At 41.7% G+C, this 15,638-nt stretch overlaps 1 long non-coding RNA gene across 2 annotated transcripts in view; it reads left to right on the plus strand.

Moving 5' to 3' along the window:
• Nucleotides 1-15,638, plus strand: part of LOC109498181 — a 499,178-nt gene that overhangs the window by 451,433 nt on the left and 32,107 nt on the right. For both annotated transcript variants that reach the window (XR_006595590.1, XR_006595591.1), the window contains 2 exons: nucleotides 3,569-3,734; nucleotides 11,484-11,605. This is a non-coding gene — a long non-coding RNA (uncharacterized LOC109498181). The remainder of the gene's footprint in view (nucleotides 1-3,568; nucleotides 3,735-11,483; nucleotides 11,606-15,638) is intronic.

Genomic DNA, 15,638 nt, shown 5'->3' on the forward strand with positions numbered 1-15,638 from the left:
TATATATATGTAATGACCAAATATTTGATGTGTTTTTCTTTTAAACAGTTGGGGTTTGAACAAAAACAACTAGAAGATGTAAACAAATTATTTGAAAATAGCATTTATCCGTCTTTGATTTTAAATAGCTAATACATGCTCATCACAGAAAATTTGAGAAATGTGGAAGTGAAAAATCAAAAATATAAACATCCATAATCTCATTAGGCAGAAAAAATGATTATGTTTAGAGTACAGTCCTCTAGTTTTTATGTTACACGCACACACACACACATGCACACACACACACAATGGAGTTGGAAATTTCTTCATGCTACGCTCAGATATGCAGAAAATAAATACGGCCCTTTAATTTCTAAAAACTCTGATCTGCTCCATGTAATTCCACTTCACTGAGTGGTAAAAACAACTTATTATCTATCCATTAGCAACATTTCAGTCACTTCTTTCATTTTCACATTCAATCTATTCAAAGTTATGATTGTTCATATAGAGTCTTCTTTGAAAGACTTAGTATCTTTAGGAAAATGCTCAGTCTTTCAGCTCGTTCGCGTATTCCCCTACTTCTCTTCCTCAAGACACTGGTTTGGTGTCTGAGAAATAAGGCTAAAGCTAACACAGACTGCAACTTAGAATGAAATATGAAAAGGCAAAGAAGGCCTCTCTGCTGAGATAACTGATGTCAAAAAATCTCCCTTACTCCAGACTAGGACACACGCTTGCCAAGCAAGGGCAATACCTTGCAGCACACATCAGTGCACAACTTTCCTAACCGTAAGGTACATGTTTGCCAAGGGGCTTGATCCATCTATATGGGAGCAGAGGATGCGGGTGCTCGAGTCCTTGTCCTGTGTCTGGCCCTGCCACTCTGTGTAGCAAGGTCTCTCAGACTGGCTGCTCTTTGGCCCACAGGTGTCTACAGGTTTGAATTGAGACCTGCTCTTCTATTGTTTGGTCAGTACTCTCAGATAACCCCGGGATGCCTCTGACTCATCTCAGGTTTTGCTGATGCTTTTTGAGTCTGTGCTATATAGCGTAACCAGCCTCTGTCTGGGAAAGTCCTCTTGGAGTGTCTTCTGGGAAGGCACCATGCCCTCCATCACAGGGGGCCCCATGCTAAGCCCACAATGCTCAGCTAGGCCACTCTGAGTCCTCTCTTTGGGGGACATTAATAAACTTCCGGGTCTTGCCTATGCCACATGGGAAGTGGGAACAGCTCGTAGAATATAAATTCTCCACCTTCCTCTTTCAGCCTAGGCAATACCAACGGGTTCCTTTTATGCGGCCATCCCCCATTGTGCATCTAATTGAAATCATTTCAGCTTCTACCTGATTTAGAACTGTTGAATTAACGGAAGGTCAAAGCGATAACGGGAGAGGTTTTAAAAAAAAACTTCTGTAAAATTTACAGCATGTATTCTGTGTCTTGTCCCAAGTTCACACTTTTTCCTCATAAAGAGCTTGAAACTCTGTGGAAGTGTTTTAGTGCTGCACCTCTGGAGTCCCGAAGAATCTTCAAGGGAATCATTTGCTTCAATGATTTTGGCTTCTGCTAAGTTTATGTTTTTTTATCTAGAACAACTCTTGGTGAAAACTCACAGCATGATATACAGAACCAATTTTAGCTGATTATTTATACAGTTGATTGAAAGCTTGCATTTCTGCTCAAATGCTCACTTCTTTATTTTTTAAAAAGGAGCCCTTCTTTAGTGCTCCTTGCGATTGTTACGGAATTTAAACATCAGCCCTTGGAAACTTATACAGGATGAAACAGCAGAATCTTCAGCATTGAGAAGAGGTTTCCCTCTGGTTAATTAAAGGAGCAAGAATTATGGAACTTTATAGCCATTTAATTATGTCATTAACATGAGAGTTGGCTAGCAACAAGGGAAGAGACAGCCATGGGCCGCCGCGTAAACTGAGCCTGATCTTTCAGGGCTGTGTCAATGCTCCGACCGTGACTCACTGCATTTTTGAAAGATTGTGTCTACATTGACCCATTTGTTAGAAAGATATTTGATAACTTAGTTAAAATGGCATCAGTACGTATTTTCCTAATAGGTTTTCATTTTCTCTGGTTAGAAGTGTTAAATAAACACAGACAGGTCACCTCTGACTATTAAAAGCTAAAAGGCGAAAGTTTTCCTTCTGTGTGGTCAGCAGCGTGGTTAGGCACACTTCTGGACATGTGTGTTGATATGTCTGGTGGGAAAAAAAAGTAGTAACACCTTTGCCATACTAATTAATCCTAGGTGGCATATTTATTTATTTATTTATTTAATAAATGAATCTTATTTATTTTATCCTATGTACCAAGGCCTTTATTTTCCCTTGTTCAATATTCACAACAAACTTACGAGGTCGGTTTTATTATACCTGTTTTACAACTGAGCCTCAGAGATGTTCACTAACCTGCCCATGTCCTACAGCTAGTGAGTGGGATTCGATCGAGGCATTAATGACTAAAAGTCCATCCTCTTACCTACTTCGATGCGCCACCTTTCTTCCCTCCCCCACCCTACCAAGTTTGTTATGAAGATCAAATACAACTTTGTATGTAAATATATAAGCTATTTTCAACTAGGCAGATTCTTTTCAAGGTTTCTTTTCTGCCTATGTTCGGTTGTGTTATGTATCTTTGCATTGTTGATAAAAGTATGTAAAGGAAGACAATGGAAAATAACAATCATGACGTGATGACATGATGATTATAAAAAATTAAAAAGAAAAAAGATTATAATCATGGCATCTGCCTATTTGCGCCATTTTTTAAATTTGCCTTCGGTTTCTGTCAGAAGAATCATAAAATTATTTATAGTTTGTGTATTAGAATATGTGGTTGGGAGGGAATGCCTCTGATTTTCCATGAATTGTATCTCAGTTAATAAAGAAATGTGACCGAACTCCTCATTAATGTTATCCCTTGAAAGAAAAGTTGTCTGGGAGATTCTATGTTCTCTGGGAGATATGCTCTCCTACTAAAATGATCTTCGAAAAAGACATACACATACATGAGAAAAAATTTCTTTTCAGGAAATTTTAGAATAAGATTTGCTATTAGACCACTGAATCTGCATAGCCCTCCAGGAGGGTAGGGGGAGAAGTTGGAGCAGAGTGATAAAGAGAGAAAGGAAGATAAATATTGGTAAAAGACCAACTTTTCCATGTCACTGGCACAATTTTGTTCTGACAAATATGAAAGAGTAAGAACTAGAAAACAGACATAAAACAAACACTTTTGGGGATATACATTTACTTCACAAATTCAATTAACTAAACACTTTCCAGCTATCTTCAAAATGCCCTCCATTAAGTCAGAAAACTTTTAAATTGGCTGCATAAACTCTTGACCCCTTGGCCTCAGGGCACCTTATCTTGTCTAATCAATCAACCCACAAGAATTGTTTTTGAGTTTCTCTGACATGCTCCAGACTCTGATGATCCTTTGTCCCTTCACACCCTCGTCTTGGCAGATCAAATTCCATCCTGGTTTCTCCTTTATTATAACATTTGGTCTTCTTTTCACATTCTAGACTTTCTTCACTAACTTCATAATTTCTGTTTACAGACTCCAAGTGCCTTTCCAAGAAAAAAAAAAAAAAAGAAGAAGAAGGCACTTTCAACAAGTGGACACACTGCTTCAATCAGTAGATTTTTGCTTTTCTCTTTCCTGGAACGATTGCTGTTTTTTTGCTTCCTTGCCATTTCAACATGTTCCTTGAGATTGTGGTAAGGTATGTATACTATATGCCAGGAGACGGTCATCTAGGACTCTGCAAACTCTTCTTCTTTCCTTTTCCATTAGTACTAAAGGGTGTATCTGGTCATCCATGTAATTTTCCTTCAGGGATACGCTGGTATTTATTTTCTTATACGGGGCCACCTTCCTATAAGCATAAGCGAAAACATGTTTGGGAACATTTCTTTCACATCATTATCTCCCTTCTGTATCTCCTCTTCTATTTCAAATCCCACTCTCTGTTGGTCCCTCAGTATCATTTAGATGCCCTACTTTTGTGTTCTTATTATGTACTGTTCAATTGTACCATTTACTTTAAAGCAACTTAATCTGATTATTTGTCTTCCTTCTCCAGTAGACACCTTGGTGGCAAGAACTATGTCTCACTTATATCCCCAGGCTTTTGCACAGTATGTAGTCCATAGTAAGGACTGTGTGACGATAGATGGAAAATAACCCGTTCACTGGAATTACTGCATTAAATGAAGGGTGGGATATTTGGGTTAAGGGAAAGGACGGCTAAGGAAGAATTAGAAAGTAACATGAGTTGATTTGGAGAATATAAAAACCTAAAAACCAGTTCTCTTAATATCAGCAGAGTCTCCTCCCTTTTCATCTGTGGAAAGAGAGGAGAGTACTTCGGTTGACCCACAGGCATAATCTAGCTCCTCCCAAGTTAGAGAGTTTCTAGCAGAGTGGAGAATTAAGCACAGGCCTGCATTAGTCGCTGATGTCATCTTAATATCTTCCATAACTGAAAGCCAAGTAGGGTACAAAAAGCTTCTATGAGCTCTGAAAGTCGATTCATTTGCACACACATGTATTGAGAGCCCACTTTGTGCTGCAACTACAGATATAAAGACAACTGGGACATTGTCTCATAATAATTCTCTTTTCTCAACCAAATTAGCTATTCTTATCACTACAGCTGTCTCTATATCAGACGTTCATAACACCACTTGAGGAGATCTTTAATACTTTCTTGTGAAGAACTCCAAATGGCTTCTTTTCCTGTAGGTATGCCATTCTTCTCTGCCCACTGTGAATTCAACCTTAGGTTTTCAGTAAAAGAGATAGCCAAATAGGGTTCTAATAGTGTTAAATTGGTAGTTCTTACCGTATATTACATTTTTCATCTGTTCATTTAATATATTTGTTGTGCAATGACCATATGCCTAGAATGTTTCTGTACATAGGAATATATACATGAACAACATAGTAGACCTTTTATGCACGTGTGGGCAGACAATAAACAAACATGTAAATGGCGTCAGCCACCATTTTTTTCTACAATAATGCTGTGAAACAAATAGCTCTAAAATCTCTGAATTAAAACACCAAACATTCACTTGTCTCATTAGCAATTCTGTGGGTCAGCTGGAAGATGACTGATCTTATCAAGGTTCAGCTTATCCTGGCTTGAAACTGTCAGTTGGGATCTGATCCACTGGTCCAGAGACACCAAATCCATGGACCAGAAGCTACCGGGGCATGTGCTTCTCATGAGGGATGGCAGGAGTGCAAGAGAAGAAGCCAGATCATGCCAACAAGTCTAAAACTGTTTCTGTTACATTTATTAAGATTTTATTAACCAAGACTATTCACATGCCAAGCCCAATATGAATGGATCAAGGAAATATTTTTTCATTCATAGTGGGAAGACCTGTAAATCATATGGAAAAAAAGTGAATGTATAATTTTATAAAGGAAATGAATGAAGACTTAAAAATAATAATTCAATCTCTCTTGTCAGTGTCTGCCCTCTTGGTCACAAGTTTTCAGAATCCCTCTGCACTTAGGACAGAGTCAGTGCGATCCCATGAAACCCACAAAGGCTCACCCAGATATAGTTTCAGGTTCAAAGTCCATGATCTCATGATCCGTGTCAGGTCTGGGTGGAACTACTCTTGATCTATACATCTATAAATTGAAAAGATATGGGGGCGCCTGGGTGGCGCAGTCGGTTAAGCGTCCGACTTCAGCCAGGTCACAATCTTGCGGTCTGTGAGTTCGAGCCCCGCGTCAGGCTCTGGGCTGATGGCTCAGAGCCTGGAGCCTGTTTCCGATTCTGTGTCTCCCTCTCTCTCTGCCCCTCCCCCGTTCATGCTCTCTCTCTCTCTCTGTCCCAAAAATAAATAAAAAAGTTGAAAAAAAAAATTAAAAAAAAAAAAATTGAAAAGATATGTTATCTGTCCCTACATATCTAATATGCAATGTTGGAATAGGGACAGGGTAAGAAACACTTGCATTCGATGTGGAGAGAACTGAGAGAAAGATAGAAGTCACTGCTTTATAGCAATTTTGAAATTCTGCTAGCCAAATTTTGCCAGGTTCCCCTACAGGGAGGTTGGTTTATATCTTGGTTAGGCCCTGGTTCTACACCTGAGAGGTAATCACCAGCCTACTGTTGTACATGGGTCTTTGCTCTGCCCTTGGAACTTCTTCCTTTTTCATCTTGGCTTTTCTGATGAGTACTGGAGAATATGCCCTTCTTTGTTGCTGAGCAGATTTCTCACCCTGCTTCCTGCCTGTGAAATTTGGGGGCCCAGAGATCTTTATATATCTCAAACAGAGATAGTCTTTTTAAACCTAGGTAGGTGGCAATTTTTCCAATGCAACATAAAACTCCCTCAAAAATTTTGTTGGTTTTCAATGTGGATTCTAGTCAACTACATGTGTAATGCCTCACCCACAATTCTTTTAAAGACATGATTCCTTCTAGATATAAGTGTAGGTACTTTGCTCATTTATGAGTCGCACCTTTGATCTCCTTCATCTTTTCAGGGGTCTTGACAAAGGGTGTGACAGCCACTTTTTTAATTTTGTCTTTGCTGTATGACAGTGTTCTAATGCCACACCTTTAGAGAGAAGTGGTTTAAGGTTTAAACTTACAATCCCCAAAATTTCTAGGTTCTTTTAATTCCCCTCAGTCCTGGGGCGCTTGGGTGGCTCAGTCGGTTGAGCGCCCGACTTCGGCTCAGGTCATGATCTCACAGTTCGTGAGTTCAAGCCCCACGTCGGGCTCTGTGCTGACAGCTCAGAGCCTGGAGCCTGCTTCAGATTCTGCGTCTTCCTCTCTCTCTGCCCCTTCCCTGCTCATGCTCTGTCTCTCTCTGTCTCTCAAAAATGAATAAACATTTAAAAAATATATATATATATATAAAAATTCCCCTCAGTCCTGCTTGAAAGCTAGTCAATTTTTTTCCAAGCTCATTTCTTTCTTGTAGTTACTTATCAAATGTGGATAATAGCAGCCAACTCATACCACAAATATTCTGCCTCAAAAATTTCCCAGCCTGTGCTGTCAGTGCACTTGGCACATTCTTTTGCCTTCCAAGTCATTGCAGTCATTGGTTGTATCAAATGTTTTGTTTCTATACAATATAGGTTGTCATTTTTCCAGCTTCTTATTACAGTTTTTTATAGTTTCCTCTACTTACTACATGATCCCAAGTCAGATGATGCATTTTTAAAGGATTTTGACAGCAGAAGTCCATTGCTGGTGTAATTTCTATATTTATTAGCAATTGCCACATTAATGATGGGTGATAAGCCTCACACTCAAACCCAAACATCAGAGGCTCAAACAACAACTGTTTATTTTCGTATTGATGGTCCCATGGGTTGGCTGAAACGGCACTACTTCAGGTCATGGGGGGAATTGGTTCTAGGCCTCCAGTTAGGTTCAGTTTTGTTCTAACAATGTCTTCATTCTTTGAAAAATGACAACTTACAGCATATTTTTTATACAGAATGGCAAGAGCTCCAGGACGCAAGTAAGACACACAGCACATTTAAAGTCTCTGTTTTCATCAAGTCTACCAACATTTAATTAACCAATGCAAGTTAGTCACATGACTAAGCCTGACATCAATTGGGTGGGGGGGCACCTGGGTGGCTCAGTCGGTTAAGCATTGGACTCTTGATTTTGGCTCCGGTCATAATCTTACAGCTTGTGGGTTTGAGCCCCAGGTCGAGCTCTGTGCTCATAGTGCAGAGCCTGCTTGAGATTCTCCCTCTCCCTCTCTCTCTCTGCCTTCCTCCCCACTCATGCGCTCTCTCTCTCTCTCTCTCTCTCTCTCTCTCTCTCAATGTAAATAATTAAACTTTAAAAAAAAAATCAATTGGGTGGAGGTCATTTTTCTACCCATAGTGACACAGCATGCATATTACAGTAGCAGGGGAGTGGGAATCAAGAATTGAGAACCATTCGATCTAGCACACATGCAAACAAGAAAATATCAACTAGTATAAATGCTGTTAAGGAAAAAAAAAGTAGAGTAGTGTTTGGAGAATGCCCAGAAAAGCGTCAAGAATAGTTTCTTGGAGGTGACATTTAAACTGAGGCTGAATGTCTTCCAGGCAGAGAGAATAGAGTGTAAAGACCTGGACGCAGGGATGAGCTTGGTGTGATGGAGGAACTGAAATAAGACCATGGGGAGGATGGTAGGAGATGCGATCGATGAAGCAGGTAGAGGCCAGGGTATTTAGACTTCTGTTATAATTACTGCTATATGCCATATCATACCGGACATTTCAGAGGATTATTTACCAAAATGCTGAAAATACATTGTTTGTGAGTTTTACTGGCTGTCACGATAACCCATGAATAGGGTAGCTGAATTCAACCAGTCTGGAAGGTTTTATACACATTGAATTGTGTAATCAATTCTAAATGATTTACACTTTCACTGGGTCTTATTGGAGTGTTGGCCTACTAAGTTGTTTCAATGGGAACAACTGAAAATACTAAGAATTCTTGACTAGAGAGGTACCAGCTAAAATACTCAAGAGAGAAAATGGTGGCCTCTGAAACTGTTTGGCTTCTTAACAACTCCAGGTATTTATTTCCCCCTGGGCTTCTTAGAGCTAAATGGAGATATAAAGGCATTGGAGCCTCCTTTCTCCCCTTACTCTCACTCTTGGGAAAAACCTCATATTCCTTTGCTCCCCAGAGGGTTTTCTAGATCTGAAATAGCAATAGCTCTGATTGCTGGTGATATCTCTTCCTGGGGAAGTTATGTGCTGGCACTCTGGACAGGGTGGCGACCTAGGGTGTAAACTCTAGAAGTACAGCCCACGCCCTTGGGAAGTTCATGACTAATCAGAGTGAAGGATGACTTTAACTGTGGTCACATGCAAAGTTGGTTATAAGTACCTCCAAATTTCACTAAACCAGAAACACAAAGATTCTAAACACGCAAATTTCCCAAATCATGAGGTCTTGAACACTTCCTAGAAAAGACCATTGATCTTTGTCCTATGTAGAAAATGTTGTTCAAAATTGGTATTCAATTAACAAGATTTTCTTCTGTCCTCATCTTTCTCTAGACTTAAAGAAAAGAGAACCCTTCCCTTTTCAAATACATGAAAAAAGTAAATCAAAACCAGTGACAGGGACAACCTTCCGCTGTCCCTGGGTTATAATGACACCTCTATAGGTGTGCCCTTGATTTCTATTAAGAACGACCAGCTAAACAAGTGAAACCCACAGCTGTAAATTTTCACCGCAGCATCTTTTAGCAAGAAAGGGACTGTGTCTGGATGAATCCGAATACGCCGGCTGGCAGAGCTCAGACACAATAAGGCGGCTTTTCAGGAGAAAGAAATGCGACAGTGTTTATTTCACACGCATTTGTTTGTCAGACTTCAAAGCACCGGACGGAGATCAGTTAAGCATTGCCACCTGTCCCATAGGCTGCGCCTCATTTTCAGGTGGGTCTCTGAGGTCATTAGCACTGAGGCAGCTCAGCCTCTGTTCAGCTCCTGTGCCACAAGGTAGGATAGGAATCCCGCCAGGAGGAGGACGTGGGTCCTGGCTCCTAACCATCCCCGCTGGACTCCAGCTGCCAGAACCGCCCAAAGAAGAGAGTGTGCCGCCTGGCCTGAAGAAAGCTCCCAGCCCAGGAGAGTGGCAGGTTAAAAGCCTATAGGATGGTTCAATCAAAGGCATTGCCTTCCTCTGTCCTGTGCCGCTATTGTACGTGGGAACACATGCTGCTAGGAGACAAAGAGGACACACGTTTATTTTCAAGCGTAGGACTTTGGAACCACTTGGGAAGAATATTCTTGATTGAGAACCAAAACATTCCATGATGCTTAACAAACCTGCAAATTGAAAAATCAGCATCGGCCTGTGCAGCCAGGAAGCAGGAGAAGGACCTATACCCTGAAAAAAAAAATTCAAAATATTCCTTAAATGATATTTGTGTGCATTTGCAAAATTACCGCTTTCTGAATCAAAGTCTCAAGCTGTTTTCATCTGAGAACATATGTTGTGCCGTTAGACAATATCTCAGCTGCCGCCGCCCATGACATACCCCGCCGCATTGCATAATGGACAGTCCCGCGAAGAAGGCGCTGCGGCTCAGTCAATGCCCCTGTAATAATATTTTAAAATAAATGATATGCATCATTAAATCACCGAGGATGACTAACTCAATTTTAGAAAACCCACAACTCCAGCAATCATAGTTACAGCTCTGATTTGAATATTTTCACTTTCACCTGAGCAGCCAGTGGGAGCCAGTCAAGCAGATTCGCATCCAGGCTGTACTCTCAAAGGAGCAGGAAGGAACCCGTGATTATGTAGTTACAGTAACGTCGGCATCATGCCTCCTGTCCGCCTGGGCTTTTTAGACTTTTCCTTCCTCCCTTCTTGCCTTCTTATTTACATATCACAGGCATCCTCTTTGTAAAGTTATTTTAAATAATTTATTAGATTGATCTTTTTAAAATTCTACCCTGGCTAAATGTCATAAGGAGAGAGAGAGAGAGAGAGAGAGAGGGAGAGAGAGAGAGAGAGAAAGTCTTCTAAACTTATTTAAAGGTTTCTACTGGAGTAGGCCAGTTACCTGCTTCACTGCTGATATTCTAAAAATACCTCCATGTCCGTACTATTATCCATTCTTCACGTCCAATTGCTCTGTTATGGTAATAGTCAGAAGCACACCATGCAGTAATTACTTACAGCTGACTGAAGAAAAGAATATTCAACTCCCCCACTGTTCCACTAGAAGGTCTTTATGCACTATTAACTCATTCCTGTTTATTAATACTCTACTGGTAATTCAGACTGCTGCCTCTCAGGTTTGTAATAGGAGGACTATTAAACAGCAATTACTGACCATATGGGTTGGTGAATATTTGTTGTGGTTTTTTTTTTTTTGGTGGGTTCCCCCCCCCACCCCCTTCCAACTTGTTTTTTAAGAAGCCATATTACAACACGGTAAAAGTAACATCGCATCTGCATAAGATTAACAGGCTTGGCAATATTTCTCCCTTAGAAAATGCGCATTTATTCCCAGATTATCATTGCTGGCTTAGGAGGACAAGATCATGGGAGAATGAGGGAGATATGGAAGACTGTGTACATGTGGGAAGACCCCTGCCTTGGAAGATATTTTGGCTCTTATCTTCCCTATGTCTCTCGGTAGGCTGTTTTCTCTTACTGCCTTTAAGAGGCACTGACCCGTCCTCAAATCCTGCAAAAATAAGCAATATGTATTGAGGAATCCAAATGGAACACCCTTTTCCCTTTCAAGTTCCCCCAAGCATTTGGAAGTAGCCGCTTTAAATTTTAACATTTCGTAAGTGCATCTCCCAAAGAGCAAGTATGTATAGGACCCTGGGAGATGGCGAAAGGCCCCTCCTGGGCAAGGGATGGCTTGAGTAGTGGGTTCAAGTGGGGCAGGCAGTTGGTAAAGGAAGATTATGGTAATAATAATGCGTGCCTCTCTCACAGGTAGTGAGCTCTGAGCACGTGACAAGCATTAGAAGCATTCAAATGGAGATGCATCTTCCAGATAAACAGGAGCCCAGGAGCTGATCTCCATGCAGAAGATGATGAGTTGAGATCCTGCCCAGGTAAGTCGCTTGGCGGGCCACCCCCACGGAGGCAGGGGCAGAGACGTATCCGGGCTCTCCACACAGCCAGCTTTTGCTCCAGAGCAGCCAGCCTCCTTAGTGCTCCGTGGGCTTTCTCTTCCACTTTCTCTCCTTTCCCATGAGGGCCATTCTCTGTGTCCAAACCCTTTTAGGCCTTCAACAAACAGGTCAAACCTCTGAAGACTCCAGCTTGCCCCAATCTCACCCTTTCCATTCTGCCAAGTGAATTGAATTTATTGTTTACCTTTGGTAGGTGATCGTTGCTGGCTTAGCACTCTCCCTTTGTTACCTGCTGCTGTTGTGTGTGTGGGAGTGCTTTCTCTCAGACACACTCTAAATCCTTGAAGACAGGCGGCATGTTCTTTAAACTTTTCTTCTATTTATCCCTGCACCTCGTTTGTTAGTGGACATTCAGTTGGTGTTGAGCAGAGGTTGGAAGAATTCAGTGGAAATAAGGAGAAGAAAACACTAGTCGCTAAATTTTCTTACTCTATGGAGGTCTAGGAGTTACAGTTTCTGTGTGAAGTATGGAAAAACAAACAAACAGTAACAAAAATAAACAACAAAAACAAAATGACAAATATCAGCCCCAAAGCATAATAGTACCAAACTAATGCGTAACATATAATTGATGTTCAATGAAATGAATTAAATATGTTAAATCAGATCAGAGATTCTTCACAGTGGGTCTAAGCCCTGAGCAAATGTGCACTTCATCCATGACCTGATTTGAACTAGAATCCTGGATTGCCCATTGCCTGGGTGATCCTCAAGGGGAAGGGGTGCTTCTCACAGAATCTCTGTGGTGAGCACCTTTGAAAAATATAGCACCATAGGCTCAGCCTGCCCCCAAATGTTTCATGGATTAAAGGACCTAGTAGGCACCTTAGAGATTAGCTACTCTGGTGGATTTCCAAAGTGATTGTGTTTGTTTTTATTACTGTTGTTTTTAAAGCAGAATTTATTTTTTCCAGTTAAGCATGATGCAGGATACTGATGCAGATTAAGATAGGACAGCTCTGGGGGTGCCTGGGTGGCGCAGTCGGTTAAGCGTCCGACTTCAGCCAGGTCACGATCTCACGATCTCGAGCTCCGTGAGTTCGAGCCCCGCGTCAGGCTCTGGGCTGATGGCTCAGAGCCTGGAGCCAGTTTCCGATTCTGTGTCTCCCTCTCTCTCTGCCCCTCCCCCGTTCATGCTCTGTCTCTCTCTGTCCCAAAAATAAATAAACGTTGAAAAAAAAATTAAAAAAAAAAAAAGATAGGACAGCTCTGGTTGAAGTCAGGTTGGGAGCTATGGATGCCCAATTTGATAACTCAGCTGATAAAGCCACAGAGGCCCTTCTAGGAGACCCTACTGTTCCTATATGAAGATATATGAACATTATATGGAAAACATTTTTCTACTCCAGCCTTCTTTTGATACATACGTGTAGACTGAATGCCTAATTTCAAATCCACATAATTAGAGAGCGGTGGAATTATCCCTGGAGTTCAGTCTCTTGGATAATCAGCCATTTTTTTTTCCTGTATTCCCCACCTGTGCTAGTGGGTTACATCTTTGCCAGCAGCAGGCCACTGTTAGTAGCTATGCACGGGACACTGGAGGACCAATACGTTGGGCCTCCTCTTAAGACAGAGCTGAGCCAGCTTTGAAGTCCGATGAGTCCAGGCGAATTGGCTGGGGTAAGCAGAAGCCTTTGACGACCCTAAATGCCAAACACATGTGGTGTGGAGGTGGCTCTCTCCTACTTGGCCTCTCCTGCACTTCATGATTAAACTTTCGGCACTGGCTTCAGCTCAGTTTGGGGGTTGCACATTTGCCTGGTCCTTGGTCACACGTGTACCCATTTCAGTACAGCCTGAGTTGAGTGGAACTACCACAGAGACTTGCTGAGGGTGCTGGAAATGATGCTTCTGCTCACAGCACCATATAGGTTATGCTATCATCTTTTATAGTGTTTAAAAATTGTGCGGCAAGGGGGTGGGAGTATCCATATTGCAGACCACCTTTTCATTCTTTCACGGATAGAGGCAGCAAGACATAGAAAACAAAACGGCGTGGGGGCTCAGGGCACCTGTATTCTGGACCAGATTTTTCACTGGTTAGCTGCATGTCTTAGGGACATATTATTTAACTTCTCTGTAGCCCCATGTCCTCATCTGTAAAACAATGCCTTCTGGCCTAGATTTGCTTCTAAAATATATTTGGCTTCACTGGGCCATCAAAAATATATATATAATGGTCTTTATATAGTAACTCTATGTTAAATTGTATTAAAATAAAACAAATGATTATGAATAGTCACATTATGAATAAAATGCTCCTCTATGCCAAGAATTTTAAATTAGGCTGCATGACAAAAACATTTATTTCTGATATCAGTGAAAACTCGAGATAAGTCAGTAAAGATGGTATTAAGCCTTGTAAATATCATCCAACTGTGACTTGCAACTGTGGAGCTCTCCCCATGGGTGAGAACATCTGGGCAGTCTGTTGGCTTCGTTTCAGGCTCTCACTTCTTCAGTGCATACTCACTTTTTTCCTATGCTATCTCATTCTTCAATTCATAAACATTAAGTTGATGCCGTTGATTCATTCAATAAATGCCACTCAATGCATCTTTAAGTAAGAACCTGCTGCATCTGCAACAGTGTTTTAATAAGAATAAAATGGTGAGTCCCTGACTGTGAGGGGCTAACACTCTCATTCAGGAGGGACAATGTATATGATAAAAAGATGAATAGCTTTACGTGACAGTGAGTGATTAGGGTCCAAGAGAAGGATAGAGGCTATAAGGGTTGGGAGTGGGGGGGACTGGTTATGTGGCTAGTATGGACCGGAAGGGTTCTAGCATGCCTCTGGTTATTCCTTGACGTGTGATATTAGCACAGGTGGAGAGGATGAGAGAGGTCACTTAGGTAGGGGAACAGTATTGCAAAAAGCAGTGAATTGGAGAAGATTAAGAGGTGTGTGAGTTTAGTGTAGATCTCCATCTGGAGAAAAGGGTTTCCGTAAGAGATTAGCGGAAGCAGTGAGTACAGAGTCTTGCATTTTGGAGAAGTAAGGAAAGTCAGGCAAAGACTTTTGGCTATTATCTCACTGGCAGAGAGTTTTGTTTTGCTTGTTTTGTTTGGTTTTGTTTCTTTATAGGGTGTTTTAGTCAACGGAAATGTTTTTATTAGTGAAATCACAGAAGAGTCCTCAGGACCAACACAGAAAGAAAAAGGGAGACTGCAGAAAACCACTGGGGAGTCAGGTGAGACAAGGGAGAGATGTTAAAGCCTCAGAAAACATGACTGAGGCAGCAGAGCTTGGAGGGCCTGTGGCAAAGGCAGAGAGCACACAGAGCCTCCATTTCGGGGTTTGGTTTCTCTTGCTCTGGTTACTGTGGGCTAGAAGGTAGTGTGGGGTACACAAGGAAATGTCTGGAGGAAGGCACTGGAGAAAGAGAAGAATAAAAGGAAGAAATGGGGAGGGGATAGATAGAGACAGAGAATCAGACAAGAGTAAGGGATGAAAGGAACAAAGAGCACATGGTCAATGAGGTTTCGGGAGACAAAGGAAATTAAACAAAATCATTATGTGGCAGGCTGGAGTTCAACTCACAGATTCAGGTTTGCAAGTAAATATGACCATTTTTTTTGGAAATTTATTCTTCTCTGTCAAGGCCCTGTTTTGCAGGAGACAGTCATGTCAGCTCAATGTCTGTAACTTCCTCCCATCAAATCCCTGAGGTGGTCTCTCATTTGCAGGACCTTCGGTGGTACCGAGGTGATGGAGGTGGCTGGAGGGGTTGGGGCCTCTGCCCTTGGTTGCCATCTGTCCGCTGGGCATGTACCAATCCTGCCAGTCACCAATCCATACAGACCACCCCTGAGGCAAGCTTGCGTTCTTGCCTATCAGGCCTTCAGGGCCTCCCAGGGCTGCTTCCATGCTCTTCTCCCCCACCGTAGAATCATGGTGCCTGTGCCATGCTGGGGGTGGGGAAGTTCACAAGCCCATCGGCCTGAA

Source organism: Felis catus, chromosome A3 (assembly GCF_018350175.1).
Source record: "Felis catus isolate Fca126 chromosome A3, F.catus_Fca126_mat1.0, whole genome shotgun sequence".
Classification (NCBI taxonomy): Eukaryota; Metazoa; Chordata; class Mammalia; order Carnivora; family Felidae; genus Felis; species Felis catus.